Raw genomic sequence first — 13,551 nt, forward strand, 5'->3', positions numbered from 1 at the left:
TGTAGATTCTGAGTTTTTTGACCTAGTTGACCTATATGAAAATAGGGAAGGTTAAATGTATAATCTGTTAATGCCACTTAACCATTAATTAGAGTAGAGCTTAATTGTCCCATTTTTCATGTGCTCTGTGGCAAATGTACACGAATGTGTTGTCATTCTGGTTCATTGTATGTTTGTGAACTTGGTTGTGCCTGAGCTATCCAGTTTTCCAGGATGCAGTGTCCTGGGTCACTTAAACCTTCCTTAAAATAAGTCTTCAGTATTTTCTTCCACTTTTTCTCCCCTGGTTTGAATTTTAGTATTGTTAGTAGAAGACATTGCAACTTAATATTAGGGTGTTAATGTAGCAGCGTTCACGGCTCTTGTTGCAGCTTCTGTATTAGTATTTATATTTTTAATTGTATATAATTTTGTTTAAGCAATCATGCCAGATTCAGGGTCTGATTTGAAACACATTAATTCTGTGTTGGTACTCTAGATATACTTGACTACAAAACAGCTTTCTTTGGCAAGAGGTTGGCTAGCACTGGAACTTCGTCAACTAAAGTGAAACTGAAATATTCTGATACATCACTTAGCCCGCGAAATACACAGCATGTTTGTGCTCAGCCTTTTGCTGAGGGTTCATAGGGAGGATGATTTGATCACAACATGCAAGTGAATTTTGGTATTATAATGCTTGGAAATCCTAATCTGGTAGCTCTTGCTGGATTTTTTTCCAGACTATTCTGCTTCTTATTTGGAGATAATTTGAGGACAATAAAAGTGAAAATGACTACCTTCTATATGCAGGGGAAGAGAGGGCAGAGGGTACCAAAACTTAGCATGTGTTTTTTTCCGAGCTTATTCCTATGTACACTGAACACCAGTTGTCCTGTCAGGTAGAAAATAGTAGATTGTTTCATTCCCATGTGAATTTTTAAAAATTACTTCTATATCCTAGTTAGGACTATATAAATAAACCTTTCCTATTTTGTTAATTTGACTTGGGTACTATTAGTGTTATTACCTCACTGTTTTAGTCAAGGGGTCTTCTATGATAAATATCAGAAAAATACAAAATAATGCACATAAAAATGGTTAAAAATATGGCACATGGAAATAGAGGATGTCCTGTTGAGGTTATATATATATATATATATATATATATATATATGTAATTTTATATCTAGCTCTGTTTTTCTTTGTGGGTGTCATTACAAGTTCATGGGCACTGGTGGGAATCTAAATGTGGGCTATGTTCAAATTGCCTCTAAAATGCTTGGTTAACCTGAAGTAAAACCCCAAAAGCTTTTTTCAGCCTAGTATAAAATGAGATTCCAGCTGGTGCTAGAGAAGTCAGTTGTAGCAATATTGATGGGAATTTAAAATTAAATAGCCTTAGTTACAGAGTCCAGATTTCTGTTCTTTTGCAGGTAATGTTCACATTATCTGCTTGATACATATCAACCAGACCAAGCAATGCTGAGAGAGAGGAAGATAGATATGGGAGAATCCTAAGCCTTACATGCAGATAATTTTTCAGCTGTTGAAACCAGTTTAGTCTTCTTGTGCAAAAGCGATCTGAATTTGCATTTAACCACCTCATCTTACATGGTAGCTGTTCTGGAATGGTGACTTCTCGTTAAGTCCTTGAGTGACTGTTTTTATCATGAAATAACACATTATTCTGCGTCCAATTAACTCTGCTATGTTATATATTAGGGGATAGTTTTGCTCTACATTTGCCAGTTACTATAAATAAAATATATATCCTGACATTAAAAACTGTAGGAAGTGTGGTTTTACCAGATTTTAGGTATAACAAGATGAAAAAGGCAAAAGCAGACAAAAGCTCAACTTTGAGAGTCTAAAATTTACTTTTGCAGCTTAGTGTACCCTAAAGCTTCAGATGCAGAGTTCTTTAAGCTAGCTTGCTCTAGTTGGGCCATTGAAAACCAAAGAAGTTAAATTTTGGAAATTCAGCCTGTCTTGATAAAGTTTTGGGGACAAGTTTGTTTCTCAGATGTGGATTTAAAGGTGACTGTTTTAAAGATGATGAGCTGTATTTGCCTGTTTCACACTCAGAAAAGGCTGTAACGTTTTGGTTCAGTCCAGGTGATGTGAAGTGAAACTCTCCTACCATGGACTTGCCAAGTATAGGGTCAGCTTAAATTTATGTAACTTCTCTTGATCTTTTTCTTGAGAAAACTTACCTTTTAAATGATGCTTCAGCTAGTGTTAGATAACTTGGTTAAGCTTAAATGCTTCTTCTCCTTTGCATTCTTAGGCCATTCTTCTATTGTTTAGGTAACGTTCTAAATATTAGTTGCTGTGATCATTTTAGCTTGAGCATTGCTTACTCTGTTTGTTTCATACTGAGCTGTTAAAAACAGGCTTCATCACTGGATCAGTGCATTAAAAAGAACAAGGTTGCAGATAGCTCTTCATTGTAAGTTGAATTATAGCATGTAACTCAATTTCATTTTTTCATGTTGTGTCTTAAGAAACTTTGAAATAATTGTCTATTTTCCAGCTTACTGCGTATTTTTCTATTTGCTTGTGTCTGACAGGGGTGTGTGTATGCATATGTGTAATAAGGGCATGTTGGCAGTTACTACAGTTAAAAACCACCAGGTATCAACTGACAGGTAGAGACTTCTTGGCAGGGCATTGGTGTTCAGTACACAATAAAAATGGCTCTCAAAGTCAGTTCGAGTTTTGTGTTTGGGAAAAGCCTGCACAAGCGAAGCAAGTGCCTATCTGTAAGGTAAGTGTACAGACGTTAGAGGAGCAGCAGGGAAATCCAGAGGCCACACAGAAAGGCAGAGGCAGAGCCAGACTTGAACTCAGAAGTTCCTGGCTTGTGGCCTGGGGCTGAAGCCAGTCATACACAGCTGTATTGAATTGTGAATAGAATGCTGCTTTTTTTTTTTCTCCTTCGTGGATTTAAGGGAACAAAGCTGATTTAACCGAAATCATAATGTGGGTAAAGAGATGGAATTGTGTAATCTGCCTTTCTCAAAATTCAAGAGCTGAAACTTTAGTGTTAAAAGTTGGTTCAGCACTTGTGGGTTTCCACTTGCCAAGGAGCATGATTAACATAGCTGGGTCACAAATTGTGACAAATCCTAGTGCAGTGCCTTGAGGTCAGACTAAGGGGTTTTTCTGAGTGTAGAGGAATTCAGGCTTAAAAGCTACTGCTCTGCATGCTACCTTGAGAAATACTAATGACATAAAGAAAATGCCCTGAAATTTGATTTTCTTTGATGTTTTAAAATAGAAGTGAAAACCTAGTTCAGAGACGGTCTGCCTGAAGTTGACTGTTTATTAAACTGAAATTCACATTCTGTATTTAATACTGTGGGGTTTTTAATGAGGCTTTAAACATTGTTATCTTTCAGTGCAGTATGAAAGAAGTGAGAACCTGCTGAAGGTTTGCTGCCTGGTATTTTCTTCCTTCCTGAAGTAAAAGCTTGGAGTAGCTTCTATTGAATGTATGGGCAGCTCTGGTTATTTCAGAAGCTCCCTTTAGGAAGAAGGCTTTGATCTAAAATATTATTATAGAATCAACATCACCATTATGAATTCTTTTTCTTTGCTATTAAAAGTCTTGACAGGGATTTTAAAGTCCATTTCACAGTAAAAGGGACTTCTTTTCCAGGCAAAATGTCATTAATAGCAAGCTCTAATAGCAAAGTAGAATTTTTCTTTTTACGTGGGGTACTTTTATTAATCTATGTGCTATGTTTTGCTAACTGAGGCTTTATGCATATGTATAGTAAGGTTATTTTCCTAAATTAGGAATGTGGAACTCAGCCAGAGAATACAAGCAATACAAAAAAAAAAAACCCAGAACCAAACAAAAGACTGAGGTGGTTTTTGTTTGCTTACCAGGAAGTAAGTTTAATTTTGTTTGTTGAAAGTAACAAAAACGCTAAATAGTTCTAAAAAGAAGTCCAAGTCAAAAGCTTAACAGTAGAAGTCCATCAAAACAGTCCATCAAAAGCTTAATAGTGGAATACCTCACTCCTGAGGAGTTGAAGCACTCATGTCTCTGGGTGTATGCAATGTGACTGTGCCTCATTCTTTGGAAAGAATTGACTCTGAGTGGTGTGCAATTTGAGGATGCATCTAAAAATTTCATTGATAGTTAATGAAAATCAGAATAATTAATTTGAGTATTACAGTGGTCTGCTTGTTTACTCACCCTCTTTTTTTATGCACTGTCGTGGTTTAAACCCAATGAGCAGCCGAGTGCCACACAACCACTTGCTCCAAACCAAGCCCTGTGGAAAACCCTTTGAGTTTCCTTTTTGGTTTCAGCTGTTTGAGTGTTTACAAGTCCCACTTGCCTTCGGCTGTGGCTTCAGAAGACATTTAAACTGGGTTTGTCAGATTTGTTGCATAAGCCTGGACCACTTCAGAGGTAGATTTTGTTGTGGCAGGTCTTGCTTTATTCACCTATTACAGCTGGTAATATACTGTAAGTAAACTGTATAGTTCTTCCCAACGGGTCTTCCAGAAATACTGTAGCCATCTAGTGATGAGTTGCTGAGTTTGAGGTTGCTGCCCAGTCATCACCAGTAACAGTGTTATGGGCTAGATTCTGCAGTGGTGAGTGGGAGACCCAGATGAGCTTGTTTCATTCTGAGCTGTGTTGCCCCTTAATTTAAGTAGCATAGCTTCAGTGGCTGAATAAAGTTTCCCCCACTCTCTTGTTAAAAGATGTTAGTTAAGTGGAAGCATATAAAGGGCTGGTTTGACTAAAAATGTTTCCGGTGAAGCCAAATGTATTTTTTTCTCTTTTATACTCTTTAGAAAGGGCATAAGAAAAAGTTGGGTGACTCTTACTTGGTGCACTTCCCTATTTAGGTCAGTCAAGTGTAGGTCACAGTTACTGATAACCATAAGTCCAGTTGGCACCTCCAGCTTAGCAGATAGATTTGATTAAGGCTGAAGGTCTGGTCTTTCACCTAAAATTTGGAATTTTAAATGCTTACATAAGTGACTGAATTCTGTATTGCTTCTACTATAAGGTCATGCTAATTTTCTGCTAGGTAGCATTAACCATTTATCCAAAACAGTGGCTTCACAGAAAGACAGATGCTCCGGCAGTGCGCATGGAAGCATCAATAAGCTGACAAATTAGATTTGAGGTTCTAGTGTTTAAAGGGCTTTTCTTTCAGCAGGAAATAGTCTCCCACATCAGCTTACGTATTTTGACCTTCAACTTTATATAGCAGCAAAGAGTTGACCTGCCTTTATGCAGAGCTACCTTTCTTAAAGAGGATCGAGAGAAGGTTTAAGTGACTAGATTAGAAGTGCAGTGTTTTGTGGAACAGTGAATATCTGACATCTGTGTCATGATCATACACTGCTTTTGTCTAGTGCCTAAAAAAAGGAAACTGCTGTGTTGCACACTAGTGACATTTAGATAGGAAGGGGTAGTTGTTAATTAAAGATAGGAGTCTTCAGGTCTTCTGTCAGCAGAGGTCAGAATTATATTCATCACTGGAAAGATGCCGAACTTAGGTGGATCTGTGTGCTGAATGCTTTTCTGATTTAGCTGTTTCTGTTAGGACTGATGCTGAAAAAGGGTGCGCACTTCTAACCACTCAGAAGTAAAGAATTTCTGTTACTCTTTGAAGATTATAGTCTGTGAGTTTTATGCATATATTTCTTTGACATCACTGAACATGAGAAATGTCTGGTTTTGATTAAAAATAATCTTGTGTAATGCAGCAAGGCAAAAAGTAGCCTAAAAGTAGCAAACACTACTTGGATGGAGAATTTAACAGGACAAATCAGCTTAATCTTGGTACTTCAAAAATATGTTAAATGCTAAAATTTCATTTATATCACTATAATTTTTACCTCACTTTTTCTCTTGTAACTTAACATTTTTATTTTCTGTGTACTGTTGTGGTCATGTTCTTCTGTAATCTCTGAGGTGGCAGTTCAATAGTTTCCTCATTCTGGATTCTTTTCTGGATTACGTCTTACTTTAGAATTTCCCACTTCTGTAACAGAAAAAGAGAGTGGCCATGCCTGGATGATTATCCATAGCCATGTTGTACATGGTCTGCAAGTTCCTGTCATCTTAGAATTTTTGTATGTTGAAGAAATTTTCTGACAAGAGTTTCCATGTTGTGAAGGAATGCAGCCTTTCTGGAATAGAGATATTCTAGAGCTGGCTTGGTTTACAAGAGAAATGTCTTCTTTAATAGTAATGTGTAGTTAGTTATAAAATGTTTCCATCTTTTTGAGTGTGAATGGACACTTGAAAGCAAGATGTGTATTCAGTCCTTATTGATTATTTAATATTTTGAAAAATTTCGTAAGTTATCTTAAACTAATGTATTCAAAAGCAGGAGATACTTACATGGGCTTGAAGTTAGGAATGGATCTGGTACTCTATCTGTGAATGACTTAAGCAGCAGCAAGTGAAATTCATCACTTAAGCTGTAAATTATAATTCCTGGAAAGAGACAAGGAATGAGATTTCAGCAATCTTGCCTACTGCACTCAATGCAAATAGAAGAAGCTCTCAGATGACTGACTGCTGAGATTGGGCAGGCACCAATTCCATAAAAATTGCAGCCATAGTTAAAAGAAATTCTTTCCTGGTGGGAGACTACCCTTAGTTTAGACAAATGCCTGAGGATACAGTGAGCACTTTTCACTTAAACTTTCTAATGTCATTGCTTAAGAAATAAGGAAATGATTGTTTATTTAGCAATTAATAAGAGTTGCATGTCTAGACTAGGTGGTTTAATCTGTGCTTTATTTCTAGAAGGCATGAAATAAAGTTAACTTTTTAAACAAAAAAAATGCAACTAGAGATTGGTGCACAGTATCAGGACTGTAAAAATGGATGAATCAAAAATAGCCTACCAGATTAGTGACTGTGAGAGGTGGCAGTCATCTCTGCTTATTAATGGACTATTTTCTAGAATTTATTTTGCTTCTGCCTCATAACTGTTGTGGCTACTTAATTTAAAATAAACTGTTAAACAGGTATGATTGTGTGGCCTGCAGAATGCTGTTCTCCTCCCTCTTACAGTCTTTTTGAAGTGGAGAAGAGACATTTCTACAGTTTTCTAAGGTACCCTCTGTGGGTGTCTCAGGCTGTGCACAGTAATGGGGAAGGTGGGCACTACAGTGTTGTGCACCAGCCCTTGTTTTCCTATCTCAGTCAGGGAGATGTGTGATTTAGGGTGGCAGGACTTTATTGTAATGCACTGGCTGCTGCTTGTGATGGTTTTGTTCCTTGAATTCTAGTAACTTCCTGCTTTAATTCTTTTAGAAAAAACATTTGACTAAGCAGTGGTATTTCTAGTGGTAACTGTGGTGTTAACTTGATTTATCCTTGGAGTGGTGTCTTTAAAAATGGATTTATCATCAGGTAGTCACAGTTTTCTGTGGCCTTACAAAGCTCTTGAGTGAACGTGTAATATGCTTCCTGATAATGCTTTCTGTGGCATACTGACAGCTGTCTTACCTTTCCAAACATAGCTTGCCAAGAGCATGAGGAAAAATTATAGCTTAAAAACCTTCAAAGAGTGAGGCATTTCTACATTGCTGTACATTATGTGCACATAAGGTATACTTGTATGCATGTGAGAAAGAGGTGGGATTTTTTTCCTTACTGATATTTATTTGCTTTCTGAATTACATTGTGAAAGTTTTCTTGGGAGGTTGCTAAAATAGAAGGAATTTTCCTTGATACATACTCAGTCATATCTTAACATGCAGATGTATGATACAATATGCTTAGGAATTTAATGTTGGCCTTTAGAATTATTGCTAGAATATATGTTTATCACAGGGACAGAAGGGTGCATAGCTAATGTCAAATTTGGTGTTCTTCAAAAGCACACAAAATTTGAGTCTTTGAAATTCAGGGATATGTATAGTAATGCCACTTACACTTACCATTATGTTTTGGTGGTCTGTATCTTTTCCACTGTTTTTACAGTATCCTGTGCAAACAGCAAACCAGTAGATTTCAGAGTTTTGATGTGATGCTGTTAACTGGGAGGAGTGATCAGCATTGCATATGAGTGCTGAATTTGCATTTGAGGAGAGACAAAAATAAGGTTATAGATATTGAGAGTGCAAGTGGTGCTTGTAGATGCTGCATGCCTTGGTGAGAGTGTTTGGTTCTTTATGCTATTCTGAGATCTCAGGTAATCATTTTCTTAGAATGCCAGAATCAAATCTTTGTCCTCAAAACTCAAGTGATTATTTGAGGACGTATAATGAGTTTGGAAAGGCTTTGAATTTTTTGGCTGCTTAAGTAGTTTCACAAGGAAGGATTTTTTGTTTCTTACAGTTCAAAACAAGTCACATCTTGCACTTCTTATGTATTGTTTTCATTTTTCCCATTTCCTGCACAGTCTTTATAATTCTCTCGTTTTCATTCTGCATGCCAATGAATAATTTCAGATTACATCTTAATAAGGCACGAGTCATGACATGGAGTATTGAGTTGTGATGTTTTGAATAATTTATTGATCTCATTTTTGAATGAAAAATGACTAATGAAGAGGATGGGCCAGCTGGTTGCAGTAAGAAGGGTGAGAAGCAGCCTCTGGGGATGAAATGCTTCCACATCAGGCTCTGCAAAGAATGTCTGTGCTTACCATATAACCTAAGCATCAAACACAGTCATTTTTCAGTGCCCCCGAGATCTTGGTGCTTTAGAAGTAGATGACAAGTCTAGCATATATCTTTGTTTTGAGCTAATTCAGCAGAATGAAGTTCACTTTTCTTCAGTGTTTGAGAGTGTATCAAATTTCTTAGTAAGAGCCACACCTTCCATTTATTCACTTACATTTTAGGAGTAAGTCTCATGCCTTTGGCCTTTAGAAAGTCTGTAGCAATGCAGCAAAGAGAAGACTTTAATTCCCTTGTGATTTACCTGGTTTTTTTGAGCAGGGTGTGCAGTCTGTCATCCTCATTGAGGATCTAATGAGATCTGATCCCTGCCTGGCAGCCTTTTAACAGCAGGTGCAAGCTCCCCAACAAGAGGAGGACATGGTGTATTAGCAAATGACTCACTTCAGCAGTGTCGTGTGCATTTACAAATATTGCTCCATCCTGTCAATGGTGCAGTGCATCTGATCCTAAAAGCCATTTGAAGGACATAGCTTATGGGATTGAATTTATCAAGGTAACTTTTATCAGTGTTTAAATCTTCATACGAAAGTGGGGAAGGAGGAAGTTTATATCTGTTTTCATATTGTAAAGAAACCTTGAAATGCATGCCAGAGTTGATGTATGACAGAACAGTATTTTAATTATACACTTAGAGTGGTAAATGTATTTAAGCTTTTTGCTTTTCACTCTGAAACACCTGGCTTGCAGTTTAACATTGCTGTTTCACCAGATTTTAGGTTTTTATCACCTGTGGTTATCTATAGACAACAAATATTGAATAGTAGCTTTATAAAATAGAGTGATTTATTGATGCAGTAAATACTGTATCTCTTTACTACTGGCACAGGGAATCCTGACCTTATGCAGTCTGCAGTGGAATCTCGATGACCCTACTACAACCATGGTCTGTAACATTATAGTTGTAACTCCTTTCTTTGTATACATGCAGTCCTCCATGACTTAGACTGACTCAAAAAAGTGTGAGAAAATGCTGCAACACAATTAGACATTTTGCACAGGATATCCATTACTAGATAAAAGCTGGGGATCAGCAGCTTTGTGAAGGTAATGAAATTCCACTGAGTACTGGCTAAAATCACATATCTGTGCTTTTCCAGACATGGAGAGCTCCATGTGTGTGTAATGGTTGTCTGTAGCATTAGACAGACATGTCTGTTGGTTTGGAGGGCACGTGATACCGTCACTGTCAGTAACGCTGCAGACTGAGAGGCTGCTCCCTCTTGGTTTCCAGATATGTTGGGATACATCTCAGCAGTATTTGATCTTGAACTTGGTCTTACTTCTACGTGGCAATGAGTTGATTAGACTCTTCAAGACTTTTTTTGTTGAGGATTGGGTGACTGGTTTAACTCAGGAAAACTCAGCAACTTTGTGCTGATGGCTTTTGATGAATTAGTGGGGGTGGAAGGCCATTTTTTGAAGCCAAGCTGTTAAATTTCATCAGTCCTCTGTTGAAGGCATAATGCATGAATGATAACATAAACTATGTAGTGAGTAGGAAAAAATGCTTTGTGTGATGAAAGCTGTGTACCAAATATAATGCTGAATTGCTCTCTGGTTTTGTGCTACAGGACAACTTGGTGATACACACCTTTATTGCCCAGAGACTTAAGTTTCTGCTGCCAGATTGTCCTTTTGAAAGGGTGAAAAAAATCCAAAACACCATGTCCAGGCATTCATTCAGTAGCCAAATGAAAAGCATACTTTGTTATGTAAAACACAACACACAAACCTGTTTTCCATTCGGCCAACTAATTCTTTGTCAGCCTTCACTGAATCTTGTTATTTTGGTGCAAAGGAAAATTGGTTGTTGAACTATTAAGAATGTTTTAAAAAATAATAACCCTTGAAAAACCTGAAGGTCTGTTGGGGTGACATTACATAATTTTTCATTGAACTTCTTTGTTAACATTGCAACAACAGTCTCCTTTTCTCATACAGAGTTCACTGCAAAATGAATCTGCAAATATTTTTAGCACAACTTGTTTTGTCTTTCTCCAAAGCAGAAGTATTTTTTGCTGACATTAATGTCAGATTCTCTTTCAGAGGAAAAAATGAGTAATGAAAATTAAACTGAATTTAAAGTGAGTTTTTAGCAGGAGTTTAGAGCTGGTCATCTTGGGGTTTTTCAGTAGGTTAACAACAATTTTAAGAAATACAAAAATTAATTTCACTTCTGTCATTAAAGTCTGCAAATATGGCAGTACATCGAAGCAATTAACTTGCATATGTTTTATTGTGGTCAGCTTTCACAGTAAAACTATCAGTGTTTGGGGTTGATTTATTGTAGTTCAGTTATCGGAAAGAGAAAACAGTTGCAAAAGAGTCATGTTTGTTGCAGGTCAGATGTGGACATGTTATCTCAAGTTATAAGATCGCTGAGTACTCACTCAAGTGATGACTCCAGTATAGTTTGTGAAAACAGTGCACTTTATTGGACTTGTGGTTATTTTTTTAGAGAATGGACATTGAGTTCTCAAAAAAAACCAACTGGTATTTTGCTTCCTTAATCACTGGAGTACATGATTGAATGTTAGGAAGTAGCTTACTTGCAGTTGTGAGGTCTGAATTCATGTTTGAATTGTGTCTGAGCTCAATATCACTAGGTAATTTTAATTTACCAAAGAATATCACACTCATACTTATCTTCACTAAAAGAAGTTGCCAAACAAAAAATACAGAATTTTTAAAAAGTCTCATGGAACTGTTTGCTGTGTTTGGAGGAAGAGAGAGTTAGTGTCTTCCTAAGAATGCTGCCTGAAATTTAGTGTGGTCTTTGCAGGATTGCACATGGCCAGGTTTTACAGTAATGTATTGGTGATCAAGGGCTCTTCACATCACATTTGAGGTATTAATGTCCTTGTTTCTAATGGAGTGCTCCTTAATGGCAAGAGCCGTTTCTCTCCATACTGCTGACTTGTCCTGTGGCTTTGAACATAGTTATTTATTCTTTGCTTGGGTTTACTCATGTGCAGAATTAAGTTTTACATACGTCTTAGTGTTGTTGCAATGCTTAATTAATATTTATAAAGGCCTTTGACATCCTGTGATGAAAGGAACTCTGCAAGTGTTCAGTAGTGGTATTATTTTATTAGTGAAAATGCAGGAGGAGTCAGAAGGATACCAGTTTTGAATTCAGAGTGAGCAATGGAGTCATTCTGTAACCTTGAGCAGGTCATGCAGTCTCTTGTTTTGTTACATATCCTGGGAAAGCTCTGTTTTGCAGCATGTGTTAGTAAATGCCATCCTTTCCTCCCCCAAGTCCATTCTAAGGGAAAAAAGGTAAAAAGTAAACAAGCATACGCAACTTTACTGAGCTGCTAAACATAGCAGGTATTTCTTAAGGAAGCAGATCATTAACGGGGGCAGAGGGTGAGAAGGGAGTGGATGTGACAGTTGCATTTCAGAGTCAACATGAGAACTTGAGCGTGTGTTATCTGCTCACAGACCAGACTGGATTTTGCCTGTTACCGATCTCTCTCATTTGAGTTGAGTATGCAACTTCACTGTATATAATCTTTATTGCATTCTGAGAGCTCACTAATCCATGATACTCAGCTGGTAAACAAGTTCTTTCTTCAGACTGAATGTTGCCTGTATTTGAGCTTTGTGATTGTCAAGATTGATAGTCAGCTCTTATAGCATCTTGTATTTGACTATTGCATAATAATATAAATCTCAGTCACTTGTGAGGTTTTTTCCTCAACTGACAGAGGAAGGTTATGATTACATACTGTCATTAAAATTACAAGATAGTGAGGAACTTTTGAAAAGTATACATCTGTTTCAAGACTGAGCCAGCTAGACATTTACCTAATTATATAAGGCACAATAACATTAAATAGTTCTTTGCCATGCTTCACACATGCAAATACAGGGCTTTTTATTTCCTACACAGTGCTATATCTGCATTTTATTCATTGCACAAAACGCATAGGTGTGGTCTAGAACAAGGGGCATCAAAACTTTTATTTGAAGTACTTCAGCAAGGTGAGCAGCTTGCCCAGTGAAGTGTGAGGCATGGCTGAATGTAAGTGCCAGTTTATGGTTGTGCAGTACAGTGAATTCAAATTAAAAGCACCTGGATCTTTGTCCTGCTTTATTGCAGTCTGGCTGGACAGCTTGTTCCTGGGGGCTTTATTACTTGTCTTTAGTCCTGCTTCAGCTCTCAGCTTAGCTGGCCTAAGGATGAAGAGGAGCAGTGTTTGTCCCTACTGAGAATAAACAATGGTTTGTAGTCTTGAAAAACAGCAGTTATTTAAACCCCCATGCTTTATATGACCCTAGTTATAAGCCTTAATTTGTGGAGTGTGCCTTGTAGTAATGGAATATTAAGAATTTACCTGCCTGGCTTCAGCTGAACATATATTTAGGTAGATTTGTTCCAAGATAGAGTAATTTGTTGAGATTTATACAGCATTTTCCAGAGCTGCAAAATATGTTACTTGCTTCTGCCTTAACTTAGACTTCCTGATATGGATCATGGCAGGCCTGGAAGTTTGTAACTGAATATTTGCAGCAAGTAACTGAATGAATTTTCTTACCTGTTAAAAATAAATATTGCCTCAGGTAATAAATGGAGTGGAAAATACAAACCTTAATACCTTTGCCAAGAAAATCTGAGCAAGCTGTACAGAGTTGTTTGAACTTCTAATACATTTAAAAAACAACCTTAACTTGCTGGTTCTTCCACTTTGACCTACAACCAATGAATAATAACTTAGTGTGGAAAGCCTTGTTCTTAACTTCACACTGATAAAATTAAATACATTCTACCTTTAGTATTCTGATTTAGTATAATTAAAATAATGACTTACAGTTTGATAAATGTTATTTTCATTACTACAGTGCCCTGAAGCACTGCATGTGGAAAATTTTATAATATTA

At 37.0% G+C, this 13,551-nt stretch overlaps 1 protein-coding gene across 5 annotated transcripts in view; it reads left to right on the forward strand.

Moving 5' to 3' along the window:
* The window catches only part of TNRC6B (trinucleotide repeat containing adaptor 6B), a 119,395-nt gene that overhangs the window by 56,329 nt on the left and 49,515 nt on the right, over positions 1–13,551 (forward strand). The gene's annotated exons all lie outside the window — the stretch shown is intronic.

This window comes from Melospiza georgiana, chromosome 4, assembly GCF_028018845.1.
Source record: "Melospiza georgiana isolate bMelGeo1 chromosome 4, bMelGeo1.pri, whole genome shotgun sequence".
NCBI classification, from domain to species: domain Eukaryota; kingdom Metazoa; phylum Chordata; class Aves; order Passeriformes; family Passerellidae; genus Melospiza; species Melospiza georgiana.